Here is a 6,995-nt window from a genome sequence, read left to right on the forward strand (position 1 = left end):
TTTTTTGATTTATTGTAGAGATGAGGTCTCACCAAGTTGCCCAGGCGGGTCTGGAACCCGTGGGCTCAGGCAATCCACTCACCTCGGACTCCCAAAGCACGGGATTACAGGCTGAGCCACCGAGCCCGGCCCAGACTACTGATTCTAATGTTGATCTCTTCCAGAAACACCTCACAGACACATCTAGAAATAATGTTTTACCAGCTATCTGGGTATCCTTTGGTCCATTCAAGTTGATATATTAAAATTATCATCACATCTACTAAATCAGAATTTCTAGGAGTTGGGGCCCAGGAATCTGCATCTTTATCAAGGTTTTCCCTTACAAATTTGAAAAACATTGCTATTCTCTTAACCATACATGATCTAGTTTTATTTATTTCATTGCTTAATTATGCTAAGTGTTTTGAAAACATATGGTGTTATATGGTTCACAGAAAAGTGAGAAAGGAAGCCACTAATATCTGTAACGCTTGCCCCACTCCAAAGATTCCTTGAAATTTGAAGGTAATTTTTCCTTGGTATATTTTTGTCTTTTAAAGCAACTTGGTATGGGCTGTAATTTTTTCTTGGTATATTTTTGTCTTTTAAAAAAACTTGGGGTCGGGCTCGGTGGCTCAGCCTGTAATCCCAGCACTTTGGGAGGCCGAGATGAGTGGATTGCCTGAGCCCGTGGGTTCGAGACCCACTCGGGCAACTTGGCAAGACCTCATCTCTCCAATAAATCAAAAATTAGCCGGGCGTGGTAGCGCGTGCCTGTAGTTCCAGCTACTTGGAAGGCTGAGATGGAAGAATCATTGGAGCCCAGCTGGTAGAGGCTGCGGTGGCTGGGAGCGGCCACTGCACTCCAGTCTGGGTGACAGAGTGAGACGCCAACTCAAAAATAAAAATAAAAAATAAAAAATAAAAAAACTTGGTATGGGCTGGGCAAAGTAGCTCACGCCGGTAATCCCAGCACTTTGGGAGGCCGAGGCAGGAAGATCTCTTGAAGCCTGGAGTTTGAGACTAGCCTGGACAATATAGTGAGACCTCGTCTCTGCCAAAAAAACCCCCAAAACTAGCCAGGTGTGGTGGCGCATGCCTGTAGTCTCAGCTACCAAAAGACTGAGGTGGGAGTACTGCCTGAGCCCAGGAGGTCAAGGCTGCAGTGAGCTAGGATCATGCCACTGCACTCCACTCCAGCCTGAGTGACAGATTGAGATCCTGTCTCAAAAAAAAAACAAACAAAAAAAACTCATAAAACAACATTCTATGGAATATTTCAAATATATACATAAAGAGAACAATGCATAAAAAACCCAGATACTCATCAACAACAGGTGTCTGCTCATGGCCAATCTTGTTTCATTTATATCCCCTATTCACTTCGCCCTGAAGGTCTGTTCCATCCTCACTGTGCCCTCCCATGTTATTTTGAAGGCCATCTCTGATATATCATTTTAGCTGTAAATATTTTGGTCATGTATCTCTAAAAGATAAGGACTTCTTTTTAAACATATTACACCTAAACTAATTAACAATGCAATAAGTTACTTTATATTTCTTTTAAAAAAATTATTTGCAAAGTAGACCCTGAACATTTACCATAATACTGTAAGAAAGGGATTGGCAGTAGCAGGATACTGATGGGGTGGGTGGAGGGGGCACAAGATCGATAAGGGTACCTGATCTCAAACCAGGCAAAGTGGAGACCAAGGGGAGGCCCAAACTTTACCTGTACAATGTCCACTTGTATACTTAATCGTGAATTGTATCCCACATCTTTAAAATAAAATATAAATAAAATTATTTGTAGAAACAGAGTCTCTTAATGTTGCCCAGGCTGGTCTGGAACTCCTGGACTCAAGGGGTCCTTCCCAAAGGGCTGGGATTACAGGTGTGAGTCATTGTGCCCAGCCTATAATAATTTGTTTATATCAGCATATATCCAGTCAGTATTAACAAAAATGCAGCGTTCACATTTCTTCAATTGCCTTATAATTTTTTAACAGTTGTTTGAATCGAGAATGAAATTAAGTTCTTACATTGCAATTGATTGATATGTCTTTTAAGTTTTTGTTTTGTTTTGGGGTTTTTTAATGTTTCTTTTTTATTAATTTATTTAATTTTAAAGCTGTGGGGTACAATTCAGGATTAGGTATATAAGCGGTCATTGTACAGGTTTTTTTTTTTTTTAAGTTGGGGTTTCCCTGTGTTGCCTAAGCTGGAGTGCAATGGCACAATCATAGTTCACTGCAGCCTTGACCTCCTGGGCTGAGGAGATCCTCTTACTTCAACCTGTGAGTAGCTGGGACTACAGGCGTGCACCACCATGCACAGTTACTTTTTTTTACTTTTGTAGAAATGAGGTCTCATTATGTTGCCTAAGCTGGTCTTGAACTCCTGGGCTCAAGACATCTTCCTACCTCAGCCTCCCAAAGTGCTGGGATTACAGGTGTGAGCCACCATGCCCTGTCTTTTTAGTATTTTCTAATCTATTGGTTTCCCCTCCAGTGTTTTTCTTATAACGTATTTGTTGAAGAAAGCAGGTCATTTATCCTGTAGAGTTTCCTACTGACTGGATTTTGTTGATGACATCTCTATGGTTTCACTGATATACTTCTCTGTGCCCTGTATTTTCTGCAAATTGGTATTTAGAGCTAGAGGATTAATTGGGGTCCCGTTTTATTTTTTTTGGTTAGTAGCATTGTGTACCTCCATCATGAGGCATATATCTGGTTGTTTCTCTGCTTAGCGGCCATTGACGACTGTTGCCAAGATCCACCAATTCATTAAGGGTTGCAAAATAGTGATATTCTAATTTTATCTGGCCTTCTTTATGTATACTTTATGGAAAACTTCTATTAAAAGACAGTTGCCTTCACCAACTACCTGTTTAGTCTGAGGAGCAGTTCTTATAGGATAAATGTTTTATCTTTCCTTTTACTAGTTTTCAAAATAATTAGTTGGTTTCCTAGCATTCTCTAAAAGTGATTTTACAAAACTGGGATATAATTCTCATACCATCAAATTAACCCTAAAATGTACATACAATTCACTAGTTTCTAGTACATTTACAAAATTGTGCAACCATCACTAGTTGCTAATTATTTATTCATTTATTTATTTTTTCCAGTCGGGGTCTCTGTCACCCAAGCTGGAGTGCAGTGGCACGATCCTGCCTCACCGTAGCCTTGACCTCCTGGATTCAGGCAATTCTTCTGCCTCAGTTTCCTGAGGGGCTGAGACTACAGACGCATGCCACCATGCCCAGCTCATTTTTTAATTTTTGTAGAGATAAGGTCTCACTATGTTGTCCAGGCTGGTCTCAAACTCCGTTCAAGAGATCCTCTCACCTCAGCTTTCCAAAGTGCTGGGATTACAGGAGTGAACCACTGTGCCCAGCCAATTATTCTTCTTATGACACTCACATTTTCTCGAATTCAGTCAACTGGAGCCTCCTTAAACTGGCTCCTGAGACCTTTTGATACACTCCTAGTAAGCTCTGACACATTCTTTTCTTGCTTTCTGCTATAAGGACATGTTCCTGTTCATCTTGTACTTTCTTGTTTGAGCCTAGGGATCAGATATTTCTCTGGGAAGTCCTGGTTCCCTTGGTAAAAAATTGTTGCGGCCCTAATCTGGGCACTGGGGGTGCTCACTGCTACTGCTCATTGTCTCTAGGTCTCTATATTGATTTTTACCTTTTTAGTGGAGCTAGTTTGTTTGCTGTGTTCTATGATTTATAATCCATGAAATAGAATTTGTCTATTGGTAATTTCCATGAACTAAACAATGTCTTATTCAACTAATGACTTGTGTGAAAAATACTGCTTGAAAATCACTTATCTGACAGTCATTGTTTATTTTAAAATTATTTCCGTGGGGAGGGTGGGCAGCTTAAAGACTCAGATGAATTTTTACTTGGCATTAATTATAGCCAACTGAATTCTAACAGAAGATGCAACTTGTTCATGTTAAGATAACTATACCCTTAGTATTAAGTACCAGATAAATGGTTAATTTTTATAGGGCATTAGTTCAATAAAACTAGGGCCTTTTTGGGAGAAGGTAAATATTTTTTTAACATTTGAGATATAAAATAATGAATTACCACAATGTTGTTCAAGAAGGTCTGTATTTTCTCATACGCCAATAATTTATTGTTTCCTATTTGAATTCCCATCAGACAGTGATGTGGAATGAAAATCAACAGCTTTTCTGACTAATCTTTTTCTGAAAAAAATGATTGAAAGGCCTTCTATCGTTTCTGGCTCAAGGACCTATAAACATGTCTAGATTTTTAGTTAAGTTATTAAAATACTGTCAAATCCTTGAGTAGATGCTTTAACTATCTGATGTACATTAACAGCTCTGAAGGAACAAATAAATTTTAGTGCAATCAAAATTCCTTTGACTGCTTTGAAACCAGCTATTTTGTATTCATAGCATATGCTTTCAAAATGTTCTGCTCTCAATCTCCCTAGATAAAATTTCCTTTTATTATGTGTTTATTTAAGTGAGAAAATGAAAGCACTTAAGAATGTTTTTACTCTGCCATACACAGCCTCCAAATTTGAGTTCCTCAAGGGCAAGCACTACATCTTTGTTACTCCCTGTGCCCAGAATTCTATAGATTACTAATTCGAAAATAATGATCAAAAGTATCAAGGCAAGATACGCTGCAGCAGGTCCTGTAAATGCAAGATGTCTGGTGCTTAATCATCCAGTGCTTCATTACGAAATGCTTTCAGTGATCTTAGTTGTCCTCTAGGTCCTATTGTGAGTACTTTCCTGCTCATAAATTTGCACTTTCCTTTCATAAACTACATTTTGTATTCTATTGTAACATCAAACAATTTCTGATCTCTGGTGTTCACACTTCCTTTTTGTCTTCACTTTATCACAAGCAGATTATATTGTGTACTTCTAATAAAATAATTTTTATCATTGTTGTTCTTTGAACAGTTTAATCCTTTTTTTACAGCCTTCCATAAATGGGTTTGAAGGACAAATTACTTTCTTTTTTTAACTACAAAAATATAGTTGACTTTATTTGTGTAGTCATCTATAGAATCTTTGTTGAACTTTAATAAAGGTTTATCTAATTAATAGAACTAGGCCATTCTTTCCTTGTTTCCCACCAAAGTTAACAGTCTCTTTATGTATGAGAAGTAATGACAAGGGGCTCTTTGAAAGTATCAATACCTAATCTACTTGTGATCTTTTAAATTGAGGAAACATTTCTCTCTTTTATGCTCCTTGGACACTCTTTTTCGTAAGTGCTTTACACTTATAAGTATTTGGTGGCAGTTATGGAAACAAGAATGCTGACATTAGGTTTTTGTGTCCTGAACACACTGCTTACAGTTGCATGGATGATGTGAGACTCCATTCTTGACATACCGTAGCATTAAACAGAAGCCCTTGGAAAGTATTTAAACGCTGGCTATTTTTTGAAATATTAATGTGGGTACACAAGCAATTTCTCAAATAATATTACTTTCTGTGAATACAGTCTGTATCACAGCCTGATGGAGTTTTTTTTAATAAACAATGAAGTCATGTTGTCATTTATTATTTTCCAAAGTAACTTTAATCGCTTGAAAAAAAAATCAAAGCTAAAGCCATGAGGGGAAAATTACCACCCAGTACATTCTCAGAGATTTCTTGTTCTACCTTCGTTTTTCCTTTTTGAAAGCATTTTATGATTGCAAGATGTCTGAGGGAAGGGACGAGTTGCATTCTGGGAGCTTCAAAGAGTTATGGCAAGCAACTAAAATACATGGCCTCTGTAGTCAACGAAATCTCACACCAGTATACTGTTTGCTTTATGCTTTTTGTGTTTTCTATTGTTTAAAAATGTGTTTTTAACATTTGGTGCTGTGTTGAAGAAGTATCTAGCCAGATTCTAGATTAATGTGAATACTCATTAACGTTTAAACACTGTTTGGGCTCCAAGTTCAGTATGGAAAGATAGCATAAAAATTTAAACTAAGGAAAATGCAAAATACACATATTTGAAGTTGATAAGTGCTGTTTAATCAAATACATTTTCCCCTCCTCTCTCGCCGTTTAAACTTTAAAAGCTTTGCTTAAGCAGTTTGTAAAAAAAAAAAAAATCCACACCCAATTCTGCTGTCTAGATATTTATTAAAGAATGTGGAAATTATTTATGAAACAATTACCGAAGATTTACATTTCATACGTTCCCAAGCTCTGAAACACAGGTACATAGAAAATACGCATGAAAAATGCTTGTTCACTGCAATGTGCGAAACGAGTTCCAAAATGTAACTCTGTGCTTATTTGTCCCCCCCACCCGCAAATTAATAAAATCAGTTTGTTTCCACTTGCTCTGAGGATAACCCTTCGCACCCCTCCTCTTGCCCGCACACCCATTTAGACTGGCAAGCCCATTTTCATTTTATTTCAAAGATTTTTTTTTAAGCGAAGGCAGGGGACGGCGGGGGTTGCTAAATTTATCTTCCTCCCCAGCCACGGGGATGAAGAAAACACATTTACTGCGGGCGGGGGTCTGAGGGCCTGCAAACAACTCGAGCTGGCGCCTCGGCCAGGACCGGCGCGGGCAGGCGGTAGGTCTCCAGGGAGGCCCCCGGGGGGTGGCCGCGGCCCACGGGAGATGGTGGGGGGTGACCCGGCCGCCTGCCTCTCCGCGGGGTCGGCGGACCGCGGCCCCGCGCGGGCTTTACGGCCGAGGCGGCGGCTGTGGCGCGTGTGTGGCGGCGGCGGGCGGGAGCGCGGAGGAGGTGGAAAGAAGGGGGGCGCTGTCACGGAGACTCCGGCCGCCGGAGACCCCGCCGCAGCGAGGCCACTGGGCTCCCCGGTCGCGGGGCGTGAGCGGCGCCGACCCGGGGCACCAGGGGGACCCACCGGGCGGAGGAGGGGGCCCATCTACCCTTCCGCATTTTCCTGGGTCTTTCTCCCGGGCGGTGACGTGACGTGCTGACGGCGGGCCCGTGCCGGGGAGCTGGGCCGCTTTTTGTCAGCTCCGA

This window comes from Carlito syrichta, unplaced genomic scaffold (assembly GCF_000164805.1).
Source record: "Carlito syrichta isolate Samal-C Ts95f unplaced genomic scaffold, Tarsius_syrichta-2.0.1 Scaffold309857, whole genome shotgun sequence".
Classification (NCBI taxonomy): domain Eukaryota; kingdom Metazoa; phylum Chordata; class Mammalia; order Primates; family Tarsiidae; genus Carlito; species Carlito syrichta.